The sequence below is a fragment of the Aquila chrysaetos genome, chromosome 3 (genome assembly GCF_900496995.4).
Source record: "Aquila chrysaetos chrysaetos chromosome 3, bAquChr1.4, whole genome shotgun sequence".
NCBI classification, from domain to species: Eukaryota; Metazoa; Chordata; class Aves; order Accipitriformes; family Accipitridae; genus Aquila; species Aquila chrysaetos.
In genome coordinates this window covers 47,301,787-47,326,184 of record NC_044006.1, presented here as the reverse complement: position 1 = coordinate 47,326,184, position 24,398 = coordinate 47,301,787, and the positions used below count along the sequence as shown (strand labels likewise).

Genomic DNA, 24,398 nt, shown 5'->3' with positions numbered 1-24,398 from the left:
ACAAGAGCAGAATCAACTATTCATGAAAAACAGCATTACCAGGAGGTATCAATGACCTTCAACCTCTGCAAGCCTTGCAACAAGAAAAACTAATAACAAGGGAAACATCTAATATTACAGAAAACAAACTGCTAATCAACATGTTATTGATCCCTTGTTTTTGTCAAGGTCATTTAGTGTTTTAAAAAATGATCTCACACTAAATCTTTATAGAAAAAGTGGGCTAATTTGATTTACAAAGTAAAGTGCTATTAATTATGGAAGACAGTCAATAAAAAAAGCTGATTCCTCTAAACACAAGGCAGATCTCATGGCCTATGATTTATGATGATGATTATGATGGCAAAATATTTGCAGTTCTCACTATCACCTAACTTGGGTTAGCTGGAACAAAAGATACAGGCAAGGTATAATCAATTGTCAATACAAAGAGCATTAGGAGACAAACAACCTTTAGAGCAGTAAAGGTAAACATCTGGATTAAGAACACTATACAAAGAGAGTATTGTGGCCTATTGTTTCTTTTCCATTGTAGAGCATACAAACCTCTACTTTTTTAATATCAGAGCCAGACTTCTGTCTTGCTGATGTTTCCTTTTGTATTACAGTCCCTAAATGTCTAAGTTACATAACCAGACAACTCAAGGGCGCACAGCACTCATCTAAAAGGATGTACTCATTACAAATTTTCCCATTTGGGATTATTAGTATGTCAATAAAACCTGGCAGCTTCTCTCACAACTAAGGCAAGCCTTGGATTTTACTAAAAACATCTTGTGGGACTTCAAAATATTCAAAGGCCTAATTCCCTTTTAACAAAGGAATATGATTAAACCCTTAAGTTAAAGATTTGAAACAAAATATCAGACATTTTAATTTAAAATATTTGACATTAAGTAAAAAACTCATAAACCAGAAATAAAATTATACAAGATAAGCCTAGAAAGAAGTATGGGAAAGCCAAAAATGATTTACAGAAGAAAATAAATTTTAGGTCAAAGAGTAAAAAAATGAAGAAATTGGAAAATTCAAATACATCTATCACAATGTATGCAGTTTTCCTTTTGCATTGTTTTTAGTTTGCAAAGTGAAAATGGGATAATTCACACTTAGAATAATTGGTTCAAGCTGCCAACAGGCAAAGGCAGGAATAGTGTTGGTTATGCCAGGTCATCTTTTCCAACTTTTTCTCATAACCACAAGATTTAAAGAATGTTTCTGTCACTGTAATCAAAGGGCTCCAAAATCCAACATCCATAGCTTGAGTTTTCAATACATGTGTCTTAACTGAGTCTGGATTTTACAGCCATTTCTTTAACACAAACAGTTATTTATCTTGCCTGGCTTAGAGGGAAGAAAAGCCATTTTTGAAAGAACTTACCAAATTTCAGCCTACCAAAATAATCTTTCTTTATGCACAAGGAGTTGTTTGAATAAAGTATCGTTGATGTATAGTTGCAAGGTGCTGGCAAAACAGTCTTAACTAAACCTGTGCTTATCACTAAAAGCTTTAATCGTGTTTGCTTTGTTTTCATGTAAACAACATGGCACTTAATTTTGACAATCTGTAATTTTTCTAGCATGTTCAGAGAGTGGTCAGACAGAGTGGTACTTTTATATTTTTCATCAAAAGCCTTACGATGCAGAACTGCTCGTCTTCTATTAGAGTCCTTGTCAAGCTCAGTGAGCTGAGGGAGGACTTTGTCATATTGTTTCAAGCTCACATGTCAGCAAAGAGAGATATAGATCTAGTGGTTTCTATCAGCATTAATACTTGCTTGTGCATTCATATATGTCAGGTATCTTTGTTTGCAAGATGCAGTTGGATAGTGCTGTAGTGCCAGCACAAGCAATCTGTAAAAGCCTCCATCTTTCAAGGTAGGAAGGGGCTGCATGGCATATCCTCCACGAGCCTGCTCTCCTGGAGTAGTTGTCTGCACCTGTGCAAAAACAGTGGCTAGGTGGGGTAAAATATTGATGAGTCCAAGCACTGCAAGTTGATATAGAGTTGACAAATCACTTATGGGATGTTATTTATCAGCTCTTATTTTTAAGTCTAATGGAAAGTTGTATTTTTCCATAGATTCAATCTTTTTTCACTCTTGAGTAATTATAAGAGTATCAGAGAATTTCTGAGAACTTTCCCGAAAATATATCTGTAGGTTGTTTCCAACTTTATAAAGTTGTAACCCTAAAATAATGTCTTTCCTTAGGGAAATTACTCTCTAAATCTCTCTCAAGGTCTTAATATTGTTTAAAAAAAAGAAAAAAGTCCAAACAAAAAAATACTCTTTCATTTTTTTGTAAGAAAAATATAAATAAAAATCACTTGTTATAGCCTGCGCACAAGAGGGACCAAGGACGCCCCTGAATATTATCCTATCATTAGCAAGAAATCTAACAGTATGTAATGATTTTGCATTATTTATCTAAATAAATAAGAAAAGTTATTTTCTGGCAAATAAGTAACCTCTTTTGGCTTTCTACCAGAAATAACATTAGTTTGAAATTCATACATCATTCTTTCTGGTGTCAAACCTCTGCACTAATGACACTTTAAGCTAACTTAAAAACAGAAAGATGACATAACATCTCAACTTAAATCTTTGTGAACTAGAGCTCTGAAGTTACCTACCATTCTTTGATGTCGTCTTCTTTAAGTGCAAAATAAGCAATTTAAATTAATTATACAAAATTACAGAAGATACCATGCTTAAAATTAATTGATGTAACTTATATCAATCAAACTGCCATATATTCCTAAGATCTAAGTAACTTCTAGCTGCACAATAGCCTGTGGTTACATCACTAGCATCTCTTGCGTACGAGCTCAAGCCCATACTCAAGCCCAGACCTGCCTTGCTTCCAAACTGTTGTACAAGTACATCTGTGCGAGAGCTCAAGGGAACGCTGTGGTTGTTTCATGTTGCTGGACTCACAGATGAGTCACCTAGATGCCTTAGAAGGGTCAAGATTTGACTAAGACTATACTCGGACAATTTACAGGAGTATAGAGCTGTAGTACCATGTGTACAGGACACAGTATAATTAGCCCGTGCCAGGGCCCATGGCAGGATCATGCTCTACAAAGTAGAACATGTATTACACAGTGTAGTCTAAGATGGCAAGCTGTCACTGTCAGCGCACATTAGTTCTTAGGCCTGGATGGTAAAGCTGTGCACACAGTGGGGTTGTCTGCTACGTCTACTGGTCTGTTGCTATATCCTCAAATTATACCAGAAGTTTGAAGTCCTATTCAGACTGGAACTTTGCTCAGCTGTGCTCTGCATTCCACACGCTGGAAACTTCTTCCTGACTACGTAAGCAATACACCTTCCAAACAAATGCCCTGACATTGAAGAGAGCTGTCTTACAGAGATCAGGTACTCCAGGTGCTCTAAGCATTCAAGTAGGCTTATTTATTTATAAGCATAATTTTAAGAACTTATTTTCCAAAATTGAAGTGCAACTGACTGGATGGTCACAACAGCAAAAAATGTGTAATTTTTATGGGAAAATTTTTGTTGTCATTGTTATTATCCCCACAGCAATGAGAAACCTCTGTCATGGAACAGGACACAATTGTGTCAGAAACACAAAACAAAAAGATGGTCTGTGAATCAGAAACCCCTTACATTTAATGGAAATGTGGTGTTTTTTTCCACATTATTGATCAGATAAGAGGCTTCTATTCTCTGGAAGGATAGAATATTTCTGAGAGAATGCCAATATTATTATTTCTTATATAATGGTGTTTTCCGATTTGGAACAGCGGTATTGCCAACTCTAATATTAAAAAATCATGCGTCAGGCCTCAAAAAGCATGTCACTTGGAAAAAAAATATAATTGGTTACTTTATATTTGTCCTTTCCTACTTTGCCTAAGGGAGTGTTCAAACCATAATTTTAAAATGTTCTCTACCACAATAAAGACAAATAAACACATTCGCAACTGAAAGCAAGCTTTTCTGATAATCAGGAATTTAGAATTGAGACCAGAAATATTCAAACACACCAACATTTTTAATCAAAAAATCAATACTATTTGCCAACACCGGAATCAAAAAGTCTGCATTCCGTGAGTCACTTGTAACTCAAGGCCAGTCTCACAAAGTCCTTGGGTAAGACTTCCTATTTGCATAGGGAGCTTTTGAAAGGAGCAGGCCAAAGTTCATACAAAAAAAGGGAAGAACACTAAGGACTAAGGATGAGAACAATATTACTGTGTGTTACCTGACAGGGTAACACTCTCATCCCATTTGCATTTCTTTCATTTATTCCTCAGTTTATTTTTAAATGGTTGGAGTCTGTACGTCTGACTGAACATGTTGTTTAGAAAAGGAACATTTAGGAAGCCAAGGTGAAGGAGGCATGAGAGGATTAGAAAAGAAGTTAAGATGTGGCATCTGGACAGATTCAAACCACATTTGCAAGGAGACAATGCCAGTCAGGTAATACCTTGACAAAGAAAAGCCAAAGAGGTGGTATTTCTCTTTACTATCTGAGATTAGGTGGTGACATAGCCAGTCAAGACAAAAGCCAGTACTAGTTTTCTGTGCCTCATGCCTAGGAACATAGTGGAATGTGTTTCATTATTTGCCTAAATTACCCATGAAAAACAACCTACAGTTCTTTAACCTTGATGCCAAAAGTCCCAGAGAGGCAACACATCTGGGCTGTCAGTCAAACATCCCAGCATTTTAGCAAAAAATGATCTATGGCCACTAACGCCCATGTCTGAAGCGCCACTCATTCTAATGGAAGGAAGGAAGGAAATGTTCCGAGGCCTTTTGCTATATCTAACATTTCAAGAGTATTTTTGTTTCTTTTTTACACCAGTTTTATCAGTAAAAAGATTATTTTGTAGATAGAGCTAATCTTCATTAACAATGATCTATTATTATATTATAACCACAGAATGAAGGAGAGAATTTTGAGTTGGTGAACCAGCTTCAAAAAAGAGCCAGCTTTTGAAAGTGTAATACATGAGATTCTGCTCCATTAGATATTTCTAAATATTATGATTTGAGCTACTGTTTTCTTTGAGGGCAAAAATGAATACCATCAGATTACAGCAAGGATCTGCAGTTGAAGATAAGAAGAGATCCAACAGCTACTACAGCAAATAAAAAAAAGAAGCATGTTATGATGTTAGGCCACATGCACTGCCTGGCATTCATTCAGCTCACTGTAGCTGAAAAATAGCTGTAAGCGTCTATGTTCCATTAACACTATGTTAATTATTATCATTGTCTCATCAGTAGTTTGTTTACGACAGCTCTGGGTGACAAGGATACTGAGATGCTCTGTCAAAGCCATCACCTGATGAGATTTTTACTGGCATAAGATCTTTCTTTCCTTTACTCAGCTACATTACAAAAATCACTGTTTCATTAAATGCAAATACTATTGCCTGCCTTTGGCTTTTTATAAGATTCATATGACTGATATAATAACCCTGATCTGGCATTGCATTAACCGGTTTCTTCTCTAAGTGAGGATAAGCTAATCTATATCTCTTCTGAAGAAATTCACGCTATAATAGTAAAACATCAAATGGACATGTTGAAGCTTGCTTAATAAATCTTTTATTTCTGATTCTCCCATGTATGAAAGATATAAAATGAACTGCTCTTGTCTAACTAAAAGTAAATTCCCTAGAAAGGTTAGCACTAAAAGGGAAAGATAGCAAACGCTTAATTATTCTTCAACAATAACATTTACTCACATTTGCATTACTGAATCCTTAGGCATTCAGTTTAGATTTCAGCTTTGCTAATGAAAATATTCTTGAGCTCTTTCCTAGTTTCCTTCCCTAATTGGCCATGCTAACAAGGACGGACCTTCCAAAATAAAGTATGTTCTAGCAAGCTAAATGGTCCAAAGCCAAAATGAACACAGGGGACTAATCCTCTGGTTTTGCTAGATGTTTTGGTAAGTTCCATGGATATTACTGAGACCTCTTATATTTACCTAAAATCTATTCAAGCAGATCTTAGACATGCTAATTTTAGAAGAATTCAGACGACCTCCCATGAATTACTGGGCACTATATACTTCTTAAGCTGTACTAGAGTAGATAGCCTGAATCTACTTCTATCTTTAGCTTTAGTTCTCCACTTTGGCAGACACAAACTATGACAGATATAAAATAATTGCTCCTTATTCCTTCTTCCCCCACCATTTTTTGAAGTGGGAAACTTGATACCTTTACTAAAAATTAATTCAATTAGTATTTGAGGTTGTGAATAACAACATAAAACAAATGCTGCTTCAGTGAATTGTACTAACTACTGGGTTATTGCCACACTTCATCTTATTATCTTTCACATTTATCTAACAGTTTTTCTTCTGGCAATTTTAATTATCTTTGTTATTAAATAGTTACATTATGTTATGCTGAACTGGGAACTGGCATTACTATGGGAAAAACATCATCTAACTCTACTTAACAAACAACTCCTTCTTTACCAAATGTTCCTCCAACCTGATGGTTTTTATTTCTCATTTGTTGTGTTATTGGATGACACACTTCATAGAATTACAGAACCATTTAGGTTGGAAAAGACCTTTAAGATCAAGTCCAACCATAAATGTAACACAGCCAAGTTCACCACTAAACCATGTTCCTAAGCGCCACATCTACACGTCTTTTAAATACGTCCAGGGATGGTGACTCCACCACTTCCCTGGGCAGCCTGTTCCAAAGCCTGACAACCCTTTCTGTAAAGAAATTTTTTCCAATATCTAATCTAAACCTCCCCTGCCGCAACTTGAGGCCTTTTCCTCTCATCCTATTTCCAGCCACCTGACAGAAGAGACCAGCACCCACCTCACTGCAACGTCCTTTCAGGTAGTTGTAGAGAGCGATAAGGTCTCCCCTCAGCCTCCTTTTCTCCAGACTAAACAACCCCAGTTCCCTCAGTTCCCTCCTCATAAGACTTGTGCTCTAGACCCTTCACCAGCTTTGTTGCCCTTCTCTGGACACACTCCAGCACCTCAATGTCTTTCTTGTAGTGAGGGTCCCAAAACTGAACACAGTACTCAAGGTGCAGCCTTGCCAGTGCTGAGTACAGGGGGACAATCCCTTCCCTAGTCCTGCTGGCCACACTATTTCTGATACAGGCCAGGATGCTATTTGCCTTCTTGGCCACCTGGGCACACTGCTGGCTCGTATTCAGCAGGCTGCCAGCCAACACCCCCAGGTCCTTTTCTGCCAGACAGCTTTCCAGCTGCTCTTTCCCAAGCCTGTAGTGCTGCATGGGGTTGTTGTGACCTAAATGCAGAACCCAGCACTGAGCCTTGTCAAACCTCATACAGTTGGCCTCAGCATATCGATCCAGCCTGTCCAGATCCCTCTGCAGAGCCTTCCTTCCCTCAAGCAGATCAACACTCCTGCCCAACTTAGTGTTGTCTGCAAAATTTCTGAGGGTGCACTTGATCCCCTCATCCAGATCATTCTTTGCTAGATTCATCATCAGAGTTGTATAGGAAGGAAAAGCCACATTCTGATTCTGGTATGAACCTCATCTTAACAGTGCTTAGCTACGAATTTCAAATCATCATGTGTCATCGTTCATCCAAATATGCATTTCATTTCAGACCTCTTGGACTAGCATTTCAAATGTGCATAATGCCAATCCAGTCTATCTGAAGCTATAGCTGATAGCCTTGCTTATCATCACCAAAAAGTTGGCCTCAGTTTTCCATAGTGGAACTGCTTGAGAAACTACCTATGAGATTAAATAATAATGTCCTTTGTAACAAATAGGAGTTTCCTTTGTACCTACCTTTCTAACGTTCATGCGTGATTCACCATCAGAGGAAGTTCTCATATTAAGTACTGCAAAAGCCTTATTTTTTAAAAATATGCTGTGAATATCAGATCAGTCCTTACCACATAGTCACAAGCAGATCAGCCATCATAAACAAAAGGATCATAAAAGAAGTCTGAAAATACCAGCGTCTGTTTCACGCAACTGATTTTAATATGTCTTAATTGTAGAACATCCTTTAAGTGGTCATGGACCATTAGCAATATACATGGAGGTTACTAAAAAACAGTAAGTAAAAACAATATACAAATTCGGAGTAATACTTTAAAATAGTGAATGAATGAAGATAATGAGTAATTACACCTTAAAAAAAATAAATAAAAAAAGAAGACAGACATCCCAATGAAGCTGAATTTATAATAGAATTACTTGCCTTCTCCACATGCATATTTCCAGACACTGGACTTGGAGACTAACGGTACTCAGGTCAACCACTTACAAAGCAGGAGCCAGATAAGCACCTTATCTTCAGATTAGTCTTTTTGCTCACATTAGTGATACTTCAAATTAAACTTCGTCATTATTTAGTTTTAAGTGATTTGTCTCCATTTATGATCTAAGTAGTTTGGCAACTGAATCTAAAATGATTCTAGACCATTGCCTCAAAGACTTTTGTCAAAGCTTGCTTGGCTTATTTATGGCTAAACTTAATTATTTGGTTGTTGCTTGCTAGAATCATATCTGAAGAGTTAAAAGCAGCACCAGTGATGTGCTTTTGCACCTCTCTTCCACTGATTTTCAGTGAATGCAAGATCACACCTAAGGAAAACAGTCCATGTAAGAATAGCCAGTGATTTCTTAAAAGAACTCACAAATGCTTGAAAATAGCATGTATTATTTACTTTGGCATCCAGAACTAAAAGAACCAACCGAAGACAAACAAATTTTTGATATTGACATTCCAGGGAGCGTGGCCTATGCTGCCATTTTGTATGTAACAAAACTCACTGTCATAAATTTTCTCGAGTGGGTTACAAGGCTTTTGTGTTGTGAACATGTATTTTTGTTTTGTTTACTTTTGCAAATCTGTATTTTACTAGTAAGGCAGATACTAAGACTCCAGATTTTCATGAAATTTATATGACTGCAATTTTTAATGAGCTAGAACTAGGAAGGAAGCAAGAAGTGACATGCAATGTTTGAAGATACACTGGGCCAAGAATTTGGGCAAGAATTGATGAAGTTCTGGGAGAGGTCTTATGACCTCCAGGCTTCCTCTGCTGATGGAGCCAGATCCTCATAGAAGTTCACTCCCCCTGAGTTTTCTCCTTTTACTTTGAGAAGGAATTGAAAAAGTATCTCCTGAATCCATAAGTACACTTTTCAAAGAAGAAATTCTGCTTAGCTTTGAACTATGATTAAAGGGTACCAGTCAAATGGACAATGGGGTGAGATTTTGTGTGTGTTTCGGTGTGCTTGTACTGAAAACATACCTTTCCATCATCCTTTCATCTATTTATTACTTACCCAAAGGACTTTCCTAGCCTTTTATGATGTCAAGTTTCAGCAAGGAATGACTTTTTATGACCCTATTATAAACCCATAAAAATGAAGGTTTACAATGGAAAAACTAACAGATGTTTATTTCTAGCTTTAAAAGAGGGAGCTTTGGACTCCAGAGTAAACATTGCTTTTATTTAAAAATAGTCACTCTTCACAGCTATTTGGCATTTTGTCCTGGAACTCTATATTCTGTTTCCTACAGTTTCTTCAGCTAGATCTATCACTCTTACAACAGTACTATTTGTCCAGATACACTACAGTCTGCCTTTCCCTTATCAATAAATTCTTATTCCTAGCTCTTAAAAATATGTTCTACATTTAAACTTGCCACTAAAAGTTGGGCTAGGGATGAATTTGTTTACAAAATTTAATAATGAAAAATATGTATCTATTTTTGAGTTTTCAATAAAATGCAGGAATGAATGACTTAAAGCCTACAAAATTGATTTTTAAATGGGTTTTAAGAGGCAAATAATTTGTAAATGGTACTAATGGATTTGTTATTTTGGAAAAAAAAACCCAGAACAAGTCACTTCTTAAAAATCGGTCAGAGTGTTTTCAGTGACAATTTCATAAGTTAATCAGTAGGAATACTTAGTCCCTCAGTTGCATTAATAAGTTAGTGCCTGTAGAAACAAAGATTGAAATATCCTCTTACTGTGAAAGTGAGCAACATTATTGCTATCTAACATATCAAAAACTAAGCAACTGTTTCTACATATTACATTATTATTAACACTGAACTAAATCGTTAGTTTGGTTGAATTTCCAGGACTTTCCAAGACATATTTTCCCCACAGTAAACAATGAACTTGGACTTTAAGCAGTGATAAATGAAACAATATACATAAACCTATAAAGTCAGTACTTTTCCTATTCAATCAAGTTCAAAACACATGCCTTGAATTCTGGTTATATGATGCTGTGATGTCTGGTAATAGAGGAGTACGTTTAAGACTGTAAAAAGATGACACACAAATGCACAGTGTAGCATATCTATAGCATGCAATACTAGGAAAATTGATGGGGTATTGCAACACAAGCCCAGCATTACTCATTTGCAGATGTATTTTAAACAGTCATTTCCTATAATCTCTCTGTATTTCCTCCCCTGCTTTTGCTGACTTTCCCTATAATGACTAGATTAAAAAGAATGTACTTTGTCAACAGCAAAGAAAATGGGCCTAATTCATTCTCTACAAATGCAAAGGCTTCTCACAATTTTGCAAAAGCCTTTTTCTATAGGTTTTTTGGATACACTGTAAAATGCCTCTATAACAAGAATCTGAAATTATTATGGCTGCTCAAAACAGAATGATTAGGTCTAATCACAATTATGAAACTTCACACAGAAAACAATCATAGTTTTACTATTGTACAACCCTGAGGTACAATAGCTGATGTGCTCTATTCTAGTTAAATTAGTATTATTCAGAATTTGGGTTCCCTTGTATAAGCTTTCTCAGAATGGAGTCTACTCAATTTTGGTGATACTCTCTTGAAAATTAGAAAGGTGACTCAAAATATACACTGTTGTAGGAAAGGAAGAGAACAGAGGATATTGCAAAACTACACAGAATTCTTATTTTGATAAACAATGCTATCCACATCCAGCTACTCAACTGTACTGAAGTAAAACATTATATAATGGAGTGTACATATAATGAGGAAAACAAAATATTACAAATTAAATTACGTGAAATACAATGGAAACAAAACTTTTTGATAGTTGTTAGTCGTTATCATTGTCACCAGAATTTCCCTGAGTGCAGTGAATATCTGAATCTTCAAAGTACGAAATAGAATTTTAAGTTCTCTCACTGCACCAGTGCATGCACTCATACTCTTACATATGTAATTAATTCATATGCATTTCTATAAATTATATAAATAGCATAAACATAAACAGAAATTTTTCAGGGCAGCCACATAGTTTACTCAGTTAGGTTTTATCAAACCAGTTGATGATGAGCTGGTAACTCCACAAGAACAGGTCCAATCAAAGAGAAAAGATGACACTGTTTACTCAGGTAGTTGCCCACAGAACACCAACCAAGTGTTCAAATACTTCTTGTTGTCTGGAAACAATTAATTTATAGGTGCTCCTTCACAGGAACATTATAACAAAAGTTGTTGAATCTGAACAAGTAGCACAGAGCTCATATTGAATTTCTTTAAGTAGGTGATTCTATTTTACTAAGCTTTAATTCCTGAATGTTGTTCCACAGCAGAATACAAAAAGGCCAAAGAACGAGGGAGACTGTTTCAGTACTAAATAAGGTGCAGCAAAGCTCATTTAGACTGCTCACTTCGTATGACCTGTGATACTAGTTCTCCTCAGTATCTAACGCTTCTCATCATGAACTGTCAGTGGGCTGCACTGTATTAACATGGAGAAAAAGACTACTCCTGTCTAAAGAGAATAAATCACAAATGGATATGGACTGACAGAAACATGAAAAAAACCCACAACAAACAAATGGGAAATATGGGTCTATTAGGTAAATGGTAGTATCAGAACCAGCAAAACTCCTACAGAATATTTTTGTAGACTTGGAGAGAAGCTGCAATGATGGCATTATAAGGACTTAGCAATTAAAACCAGAATGATCTGAACTGGAGTTCATAGCTGAAGTAAACTTAAGGCAGTTTATAGTTCCCTAGAATCATAGGAAGATTACAAATTACCTTGGCTGCTTTTGTTTTTTACCTTACATTGGCCAACTTAAATCTGGGGCACCATCTTTTGATCAAAGGATAAAAGGGTACAAATTATTTATGATGACAGATGTCAAAGGAAACAAGAAATAACTTGGGAAATCACTGGAATCATTCAGTTAGGACATTAGATGTACTTAGGAGGAAAAGAGGTATGTCATAAACCAGTGTCTTATAAAATGGTTAGTAAATGAAATTAGGACTAAAAACAATCAAATTGACAGAAATACTATTTTATATCATAGGATGTTAAGATTATTTCTTCCTTCTCTTCCAGGCAATGTTATTTCCTATTTAATGTACCCATGAATCTACTGATTTTATAAAAGTTTTAAGAGCTCCCACATTCAGGAAAGTAGTTCAAGTTAAATGCACACTATAGAGATGTCCTTATGTGCTCACATGCAAGGTTCAGTAGGTACGTTTGGTACAAGGAAGCATTAGAGGGAACACACATCTCACAAGCAGATGTACATTGATATAGACATGTAGGACTATAAGCATAGATACAAATGAGGGCTTAACAAGACCACAAACAAAATTTTAAGAAGTAGGAGATGTTGCTTGCCTATTTTTTTATTAAGCAATTATGACCCACTTCAGGTGAATGATTCATTGATGAAGTTTATTCCTTCAAATGATTCATTAAAAACCTAAGAAATTTATAGAGCTTCCCCAAATGGACTTAAGCAGAGTAACACCAATAATTTCCTGTAGGGCTTGGCAAATAACATGCATTGTGCCCTCTCCATCCTAGAGGTTATCCTGGGCATCTTTAGAGGCTAGTTTCCTGGAAGGAACATGAACAGTAAGATAATACGCTGAGTCCTGGGCTGGGCCAAGAGGAAAGGAGAGCCAGCAGAACTTTAGTAGGTGAGATAAGGAGGAGCATGGACAATACACTTAAGACATACTGAAAATGGTCAGTCCTCTGTCAGCATGCACATACAAGGTAGCTTAGTGAGAGGGATAGTGTCAGGAGTCAGAGACAAGACAACATTGGGATAGAGATGTCATGCATGTTAAGAGAAAGAGATCTGAAACATTAAAATCCTGTTGTTTTTTTTTTTTTCTATACAACTATCAGTTGCAATTACACATCAAAAGAAACAAATCTACCCCCAGTTGTGATGGATGAACATCTGCACTTTCCAGACGTTCTTTTCCACGGGATTTCTTTGCAATAGCATAGAACAACCAATCAGTCATTTAATGACAGCATTATAACCCATTATGTTCAAGAGTCAATTACTCTAAGACCTTACAGTTTTATCACATACAATATGTCTAAATTGGATGCAATGCTGTGGATCAATCAAATTCCAAATTTTATCTGAATCTGACTGTATAAGGCTACAAATGATTTATATTGGGGAATGGGGAGAAGGAAGAACAGTCAAAATCACAAAACACCAAATTGCTGATGAGCCCTTAAAGAACTAACTACTTCTTTCATCGATACATGGTCTATACACAAACAAGATAATTGCAGTTTAAAGAAAGTGTCTGGCATTTTTTCCATTTGTAACAAAGCCCAGAAACCAGCAAATACTGATTGGTTAATCGGAAACACACAGCACATCAGCATGTGGAACTAGACCATATGTGAAAATGGGATTGTCACAGCAAGGACACTAAGGGTCACAGGACATACATCTGTAGGAAATCAGTCTTCATTAGTTCGGCTGCTCATGAAAGTTTGTTAGTGTTATGTTCATCCATGGATGTGCAATCATTAATAAAATGGAGCTATAAGTTACTTTTCAGAAGCAGAATACAGTATATATGTAGTCTGCCTAAGGAATGAAGGAATCACTACAAATGCACGTCAGATGTATTATTTACAAATGTTATATTTTGCAGCATCTTGACATTTGCCTGTTTGTAAAGGCTATGGCTGATAAGTCTTAGTGGACAATAAAAGCATTTATTCCTATAGCACTGGAAAAGAGGCTATGTTCCATCTGATGGTCAAAATAGTTGCAACTTCATTATTGGAAAATAAGATCTTCACTGGCTGTAAGTGAGCATTACTCCATCAAAATCAATACTGTTGATTGACTGTAACAGGGGAAGTGTCAGAAACATACATCAAAATTTCCTTATAATATCTGTAAGGAAAAGAATGTTGGTTTTATTTTATTTTTTTTTTATCATAACCCACATACCCAACCACTCTTCACTAATAGTTCTGTGTGTCTTGAATGGGTAAATCTGGAATTTATTCAACTTACATGTAAGTAGGGGTTAATTCAAATACAGGCCAAAAGAGGGACCAAGGTACAAGCATTTAGTTTTTCAGTTGTGGTAGATAGGTGCTGTAAGCAGCACCAGAGGATTGGAAAGGCTACTTGGATATTTAAACAGCATGAAAGAAGTTGACGATGACTGTCAGCTGAGTCTATGAATGTTTTAGGGAAGTTAATAATATGACATCAAATATGTGGCAGTGTTAATGATTTTTACAAATTCAGAAACTACAGGCAATACTCCTGATCTATCATTAGGCTGGTTTGGTTTCTAGATTCCTGAAGCTGACAAAATATTTTAAGAAATTAAATGGAATAGAATTCAGTTAAGGTTTTGTTTAATAGTATTTAATAAGTACATTAATAAGTATTAATAAGTACATTTGCCTTCTCTTATCAAGAAAGGTTGGCCACTGCCTTCAGTTTTGAGTGTCATCATTTATAAAAATAAACTACTTCAATAAAAGCCTCTAATTTCTTCATGCAAACTCCACTTCCTTCTCCTACCATAAGAGTGAAATGTCCACATTAGCACAAAGTAACAGGATAGATGGAACTTCTATTTGACTAATTTAAAAACTAAAATGTTAATTTTAAAATACAGAAATCTGTGATGTATGCACGATATCTTTAAGGTATGTTTATAACAAACAACTAGGTCTTTTCCGAAGAATTTTTTTCCCTTCTCAGGTGGAGAGTTGCTCCTTCCCTCTCTTTTTCTGACTATAGATTGGCCATAGCTAAATAAAGATTTAAGTTAGATATTTGCCAGCACTCCAGATGCCACTAAGTTACCTGAAGCAGCACTCCTGTTCACCTAATCAAAAGTTAAATCAATTGCTAACCTGGGAATTTTTACTCCAGGACAGAGGCCACCTGGGATTTTATTGCTATCGTAGCAGCATAGACCAGACCTGCCTTCTGGGTTCACCTGGAAGGATTTGGGGTTTTTATCCTTAGGTTTTGGTTTGTGGTTTTTTTGGTTTGGTTTTTTTTTTTTTTTTTAATTCCTCATATTGCAGGGATGTAGGGCTGCTGGTGCCTGTGATTGCATCTGTATTCTTTCCATTGCACAATATGATTTTGGGTCTGTCATTATTTATCTTAAATTTCTGGTAGCAGGTAGAGAAGTACGTAACAGTACTGCAGATCTGATGATCTGTGGACATTTTTGAGTAATTTTATTGCATTGTTATCTGTGACAGCAATGGTTTGAATTTGATGTCCCAGATGTTTTCTTCAGTTCCTATCTTCATAAATAAGAAAAATACAGAGCAACGCTTCACTTCTAGATTTTTGCCTCTGGTTTCTGGCCATCAGTAGTTCTGAGACTTTCTGTACTGGAAGTTGCAACTAGACTATAATGTTTAATAGCTCTTGATCTCCATCTTTCATCCGTTTGCTTAAATGCTATGTCATTCTGTGGATTGCCAATTCTAAGTCAGGAGGGTTTGAACTACTCCCTCAGGTTATTCTTTCTGCCTGTTTTATTAAAAATATGTTTTCATTGCTATAGTAAAATGAAATTGAAAACTAATAGATTTGACTCTCCTATCCACAATAAACCTTTGGACGGATACTTAATGAGAATGTGTATATCTGGGATAATCAAACAAAGCAGATCCCCTAACCAGCATAAGTTAGTGAGACAGGAAATCCTACATTTCTTACTCAGACACAGTTTCCATAAAAACAAAAGAAGTTTTTGTTATCCTATAATCTAGTCAACTCACGTTCTCTATCAGATATTACAAGATACGCATTCCTTCTGACTCAATATGATCAACTCTCTGCCCCCCCACTTTCAATATCAAAGCCTGCACTGCAGCTTCAGCAGCTTCATTAGGATTCCTGTTCTATGTTTACAAGGAATTAGCTTTCTGTAGGCAAACCAGTAATAAATTCTGTTGATAATGTTATTAGAGAAGTAGGGCAACCCAGATTACAGATCTGTCTGTGACACCAAAATAGTGCATATTCTAAATTGCCATTTAAAGTAAATGGGATGAGATGGTCAATAAGAATATTTTAAAAAATCACTTAAAACTCAAGTCACAAAGTACCATACTTGAAAAGAAAAAAAAAAAAAAAAGAAAAAAAAAAAGAAGAAATAAGAAAATACCCCTCAAAGCAGGTCCTACAACAGAATATTCAGTGTATTCACACAGGTTTTCTGGTACAGCTTAAAATATTTGCTGGGAAATTCATGACAAATGTGTTTTATTCATTATATTTTCAAATTCCTTTATGACTCCCCGGAAGGCATAAAGGGACAGACTGGCACCCATTTAGAAAGCAGAGAGTCACAGCATCACTGCCATACAGTGTGCAAATCTGAAGGAATGTTCCTCTTCCTGCTGCTGTCTGGGAGCCACTATGAAGACTCTTTGCCTGCTTTAGCTTCATCTGAACTGCTGTGGGGTTAATCACAATAATTATGTACTTTCTGCCTCTCTAATAAGCATTACTTGCTCTGCATCTCAGACCGGGGATTGTGAAGAACGAAGTTGAGCCTGTGCATCTGCTGTTTGCTGAGTGCTGACGTTATCCCCCCCTATCCTGCTGTCCCACGTAATTATTTTGCAGAGTGTGGGTGAAGAGGAAGACCTGGATATAATGCATTGCTGTTTTTCTTCTCCAGACATGTAGATTAGGCCATTTCTGGAATTGCTGAATCTTATCTCCTATTCTGCCACACAGAGGAGAGAAGCATCTACCTTTACAACAGCATAAAACTGAAACTATGTACAACCTGAATTAAAAACTGCACTAAGCAAATCTTATCAAGTTTCTCATTACAAAATATTTTTTATTTATCAAATGTGATTGCATATGCAAGCTTTAACTAGTTTATTATTTTGATTGCATACCTTCAAAATATGTTTTTCAACCAACATAACTGTGTTAATTTGCATCTTGAAAGGGCACCTTTGCAAAACTGAGCATTTTATCAAGGTTATTCCTGCTGAATCAAAAGAAATTCACAAGCAGAATTGTAAGAATTACCTTCAATATTTAACATTGACTAGGAAAAAAAGAAAAACAAAAAAGCTCAAATCCTCTAACCCTAATATAATTAGAAAAATAGAATACAAAATGGATTTTCAGTAGAGATAGATATGAAAATAAATTATTTCTGGTTTTCAGGGAATACTAAAAAACAAGACCTGAACCAACAGGATGTAGTAGAGGTAGAATCCCTTCCGTCGGTCCAGAGACAGAAACAAAACAACTGTCTTAGTCAACAGTTGATCAAGCAGTGGCTGTTCACCAGAAAGTTTAACAATATATTGCACAGCTCTTGCCTTGATTTTACTGACAGGTGATTTTGCACCTTTTTACTTAAACGAGTAGCCAAGCCTATATTTGTAGTATTTGTTCTAAGAAGGTTTTTTTTGCAAGTCAGTACATAAAGGCTTCTTTTGATTCAATGGAAATGCTCTTAATGCAATTGTAATCTTTTTTTCAATTAGGACAAACTACATCAAGGTAAACTGATTTTTAATCAGTAAAATTCAAATGTTACAATTAAATTAGTAGAAAATTGAATAAACAGTTAAATTCAAGTGGCTTTTGAACTAGACAACTCTAAATGACTTCTGATCAGTGACTGCTGCCAGCTGAACCACTACCCACTAGCTTGTCCCCTCTGAACTTCATGCATCCATGAAAAGAGCAAATGTCACATAGTGTGTATGATCTTGTCTTGGGTCTTGTTCATACATATGCCTCTGTGCAAGAGAAGCACAGCACTGATGCTGCTTTTAGGGCCTCTAGACTCTGCAAAACTGAGGTAGGAGAAGAACATGGTATATGGAATCATACTGGTATATCACCATATTTGTTGGCCTCTACAAATGAAAGAGGAGGCTTATTTAATCTAGAAATAATATTGTATGCAATCATCCAATAATACACAGATTAAACATTTTGTTATACACAAAACTGGAATGAAAAATCCAGATTAGCAACAACAGATTAGACCCCTTTGGATATATTCACAGGTGACTAGTTTAATTATGTGAAATCTCATAAATTAATTACATTATTTCAAATTTGATGAGTTGTGTCACAGTAATGCTGATATAGCCAAGATTAAAAAAATGGGGATGTAACAGTCTGCCTTGTTATCAGTGTATATGTTGTCACAGCCTCTCAGTGAACTGTGACTGAGATATGTATTAGCAGGTCAAAAGGCCAAAGCTCTTCAATTTTTTACAGTTCTAGAAAATGGATGACATTCGAAGAAAAGCTTAGTCTTAGCAGGGGACCAAACAAAGTGATTTTTTTTCTATATATATTCTTAAAGAAGGAAAAAGAAAACAAACAAATGCAGGCTCTGTTATTAAAAGGTTCTACTTCATGCTAGGCTTCTTCTGTATGTTTATTGCGTACAATTTACTGCTTAAACCCCCTATAAAGCTCACACAATGATTTGGATAAAACCAGAAAGAAAAGTGCTATGAATCTTGCTTCCTGGAGTGGCAGAGGTTGGGCCAGAGGTGAGATTTCAATGAATTACACTCATAAGTGCCCATCAATTATAGATAACAGTATAGTTAGATGCATTATTTTATCTCAAATTAGGGCCATGCAATTGGGTATTCACAGGAGCTCTCTCCAGCAGCTTTATGCAAGTGTTGGCAGCTAAATGAGGTTGGACCTGACTATATCTTCTTTAAAGAAACAGGTAATTAAGTATCTCCCAATCATCTGGCCTCTTTTTTTTTTTTTCCTCCTTTTCAAAAGGTTAACACTTGAATGCTTTAAAATCTGAGTAATACAAAAAAGATGTGGTGACCTGCTAAACTTTCTAACCTTCATTACTCTCCAAGACATTTTTAACATCTAAAGTCCCACAATAATTTTGCTAATGCTGAATATTTTTCCATTTAGGAAATCACACTTTGCTTGCCCTCTGTGGCAAGATGAAGACTCAGGATAGCAATGTAATCAACTGAGGAAACACTGCAATAATTAGTAAGTCTGTTGCAAAGGGGGTCAAGGGAGAATGCTCACTATATATTTCTATTTCATCAACTCTTTTCTCAAATTACATCACATTCTTCACTAGTGCATGTGTTTCTAGCATAGATAAAAAGGATGAAATGTGCTTTGATAGTCATGCCTTGGGCTGAATTTCAGAGGACATCATTTTGGCCCCAGACTCCCTGGAAAATCGTTTACATCTTTATATATCTGTTTCACTATCCTTGAAGACCTCATCTAAGGTCTTACACGTTCATGGGCTGTGAGTGAGAAATTATAAATACACATAGAGCTAATGATGTAAATATCACTGAAATTTAAGTTCTCTTCCTTAGTAATTTTGCAATGATTTCTAGGGTGTTTAAGCATAAATTATTATTTGAAAGACAAAGCCTGGCCTCTAAAGGCAACATTAAAACTAGAGATGGGGCAGGACACCATGGATCCATAAACATTTTCTCTTTCAATTTCCTACTGCCCAGAAATGCTTTGGAGTTGAAGCTGGGTCTCTATAAACCATCTACTTGCAACATGGCAATATTTCCTATGTAAGGAAGGCCAATACGGGCTGTCCTACACAGAGCTGTAACAGGATTTCTTCACTTACTTGCATCTATAGGTCCTTCTTTTAAACTGTGGAGAGCTTACTATATATAGAAAGGCTTGCAGCCCGCAAGTTGATGGGAGACAATCGTGCTTCTCCAGTAATGTTTCAGTTATGGTATTTTGCAGGTGGCTTGTGTTCAGAATCCATTAGACAGGATTTGACAGGATACTCCTGCTGTCCTTATGCTGTTTACATACTTATAAAAGTCAAAAGTTCCAACAGGAAAGCTTGGCGTACACTTCATCAGGCTCTGGATTCTGGAGACCAAGGTTGAAAACTTACCCCTAGAATATCCTGCCTATATTACCTTTTCCCTCAACATGAACAAAGGACTTTCAGCTAATGACTGCTACCTTGAGGAATGATGTAGTTCAGAGATATTTTAAAAAAATGCCATTTTTTGGATGCCTTATAAGCATGTCTTGTCCAACCAAAAATATCTAGAATTAAATGTTACACAAAATGCCATTCAAAGTAGCTATTTACCATGATGATTGTTGTGAATGGTCTATTTAGAAAGAGAAAACTGTGGTCAATTGTTTCTAAATTGCTGACCTATAGGCTTATAGAGCCATTATTGATCAATTTCTGGGCAAGAGCACAGGGTAATCTTTGTCATATGATTTACTTTAAATGATAAGAAAATTTGGTTAATATCCAACGATGATTAAAAAAAAGACTTAACAATATTAAAAATATATTTTATAAATCCCTTCATGACTGAATATATAATATTAATCCAGTGCTGTTAAATCAGTCAGCATTGCATCCCCTTCTGTAAATGACTGAACATTTGTCCTTTTCAGTATGTATATTTAGCACACTAGAAAAAATATTCCTCCACTTCTTCCATAATGGTAATAAAAAGAAACTAATTATTTTTTACTTGTCCATAAAATATGTCCCCACAGCAACCTGAATTTGATTAAGCTGCTATATCAAATATATATATGGAACTGTGCACACGAAGTAGGGCTTACAAGAACGTATGTACAAATTAGATGATTGCAATATTTAATAACTCAGTGAACCCTTGCTAATGTAACATTTTTTTTTTCTGCATTCAGTTATTTGAAATTGAAATCATTTCTAACCAGCACATGCCGTTCTTTTTAGTGCTTAAATCAGTCCTCCTTTATCAACACACTGATCATAACTGCTGTAATGAAACATCTCAGACCCCGAAAGTTTGCAACACACTGATCAAATACCAAGATATATTTGTGAAAACAGTTTTTCTTCTTTAGTATAAGCCTAATTTCATGTCTGTTGTAAACAAAAACAAAATAACAAACAATCCCATTCCCTCTTCCCTAGAATAAGACTTCATTGAACTATAAAAAAATAATTCTCAATCTTATTAAAAGTGATGGAATTGGAACACTTAAAGGCACTTTAAATGATCTTAGCCTGCACACTTCCCACCTTGGGCTTAGGCCAGGAAGTTAGTTTTAAGAAGCATTTAATACTGCACAAATCCCAAGCAAAGGAAATTGGTTTCAGTGTTTTAAAACTTAAGGTCAGTGGACATTGCACTGATCCAATGTGATAGACACAAGACCCAATTGTTTAGACGTGAGCCACTCATTTCACATTCATTGTTGTTTTTCTATTGCCTTTGTTTGAGTCTAGAATCACCAAAAAAACCAGTCTGTGTGCGCTCTACCTCAATAGTAACTGCATTTAGTTTTGTTTAAAATAGAGAATAAATCACTGCCAGTATCTTTTTTTTTTCTCTGACAGTGCTTCAAGTTTGCAGTGGAATTAGAAAATGATTGTTAATTTACACATACAAGATAATTTTATGTGACTTAAGAAAGATTAAATGGAACAATCAGGAGTGACAGTGGAAGAAATTAAATCAGGATATGAATGAGCGCTGGTTTATACTGTAGGTGTTCCTCCAAAACCTAATGCTAATACTTAAACTCATCAGTTAATCACTTCCCATATTCTTTTTCAAATATTAACCTTTTAAAAAGTTGAATTAGCTTAAGAATAACTTGATATATTATTAGGATTCATTTAAAAAGTCCATGCTGAAAAAGAATAGTTCTCCTTTTAAACAGTTTTTAATTATTATGAGGCTTATATGAAGAGGAAAATATATTTTAACAAGCATCCACACAAGTGGTCTGATTATGTTATTCTAATCTGCAAACCTAATTATCACCTTCTTATGGAGTACAAGGAACAGCTTTAGAAGAAAATTAATGTATCCTATCAGTGGGACAGTTTGTCACTTTATTAAATAATCATCTTCTTTGCAAATAAAATTGTTAGAAGCTTCATTGTATTAAGGAAAAAATAAAACCCCTCACACCATTACATATTAAAATTAACTTCCCACCGTTTCTTTAATGGTCTATTAAGCCTTCACTGTGGTGGATTATGAAGTACAAATGAGGATATCAACTGTTTCTAAAACTGTAAGAAACAAATATGTTCTATGTGCGTTTTTTATTACTGTGAGCTATAATTTAGCAAACATTTCAACTATTTTCACTAGTTTCCAATGTAGAAAGTGTATATGAAATCCAAAGTAGATAATGTATTTTTCTTCCCTCTTTTAAATCTGAATCATAAGCTGTGGGGACAAAACTGACATCTCTCTAAGTCCATCCCTTTTTCTTTAAAATGGACAATTCACATTCTATATTTCAACCTAGAAGACAAACCCAACCCAAATGTAATCTGAAGAGCTGCCAAAAATGCCCCTGGAATAAATCTTTAGACTGACCCATGGCATGAAAATTGGAATTCTTGACAGAAATATTTAATACATCATTATTTAAAATATCATTCTACCTAAGACCAAAATTTCCCCTCCAAATCTTCAAAGGCTTTCTGTACAGTAATCGCAGAATGTCACAGCTTGTGAATACATACAGGAGTCCAGCTTGTAAGCAAGTACAGGGTCATACTTGTCTGGCCTATAATGAAGAAATCCTACTGGGCTCACTAGTGACTAAAGATTTTCCTTCACTGGTCATTGCAGTAAAAAACTGTGGTGCAGGTTGTTCCCTTTGTGTTTTTTTCCCCTCTCAGGATACATATTATGACTTCCATGTAGAACTAACCTGGATTATTTTTAGCTATTTTTGATTTGGCTATATTATTCAGTGAAACCAAAAACTATGTAAAATGAAGCCAATTTTAATGGAATTTTAATCTAGAAAGAGTTGTTAGCTAACAGATGGAAGATCAGCTTAAAGCTACATATAAAAACAGACTTAGCTACCCATTATTAACTATCTCTGGTGAGTCAATGTACAACACCTGGAATTTAGGCGACACAGTTGTGTATACCATATTTGCACTAAAGGCTTGAACTTAATCTCCAACATCCAGGCAAGTGCTCTTACCTTTGCAATTCTAGCCACAGTTTTCAGTGTTACCTGCTGGAGTTTTCACCCTGGCAGCAGGATAGCAGAATGAAGAAGTCCCTTGGATGGACCTACACTGTAACTACCAGTTTCAAGCATTCCAGGTGCTCTACTTCGTATAAATAAACATTCACCACTGTAGACTTAACAAACAAACAAACAAACCAACCCCCCAGCCTTCTCTTATAAGGCAACTTGTACTTTAGTTAGAGCAGCACAGAGGGAGAAGGTGAGTCTTTACCAGGGTGTTGAAGCTGGGACTCTCTCATTTCAAGCAAGCACTGCAGCTCTTAGGAGAGCAGCAACCGTGTGAGAGGCAAAGCTCCCTTTCTGCTACTGAGGCAGGTTCTGATTTTTTTATACAAATTAGCTTTCTCACATCAGGGAAACTATTTCCTGCCCAGCACTATCATCTGAGGAAGCTTTACTAGCTACGTATTTTTTCCTTCTTCCAGAAAGCAGAATACTTTGCCTTCATAGGCAATCCAGAATTTCATAAGGTAAAGAATTATAAAGATACTGATTTTCCTTAAGTATTATCTAATATGGTTAAATGTTCACCTCCTGTGGCTTGTGGGTAAGGTATATCCAGCCATCAAAAATGTCCAATATTCTGTGACATTATACATGGGACATTACCAGTATTCTGTAAAATAAGATAATCAGTCTGAAATATTGGAAGATTACTTAATTTTAATGCATAAGGCAGTACTTGAGTTAATGAAACAAACCATAAAGTCAATGTTTTTATGATAAACCTTAGCTCTCTGCATTTTTTTAACTTAGAGATGTGAAGATCAAAAGCATGCCTTGTAATAAAAGGTGAAAAATATGAAAGTTCAGATAGATCAGGATTTCAGTGAAATACTGGCTAATCTACTAAAACTATTTATTTTCCAACAAGTTTGGGCTTATTCCCAAATCTAAATTCTTGGATAATAGAACAAGATAATATTCACAGTTATGTATTTCAGAGTCCTCTCAAAAAAGCATAAAAGTGATTAATTCTAGAAAAATAGTATAGCAGTTATTTAGTCTGCAGTGGCATTGATACTTTGCCTCATACTTCTGAACAGACTTAGTGTGGAAGGAACACTTCTCTAAACCTTAA

General features: G+C 35.7%; 1 protein-coding gene across 7 annotated transcripts in view; it reads right to left on the bottom strand.

The window, feature by feature from the left end:
• The window catches only part of DGKB (diacylglycerol kinase beta), a 368,055-nt gene that overhangs the window by 106,589 nt on the left and 237,068 nt on the right, over positions 1 to 24,398 (bottom strand). The window lies entirely within an intron of this gene.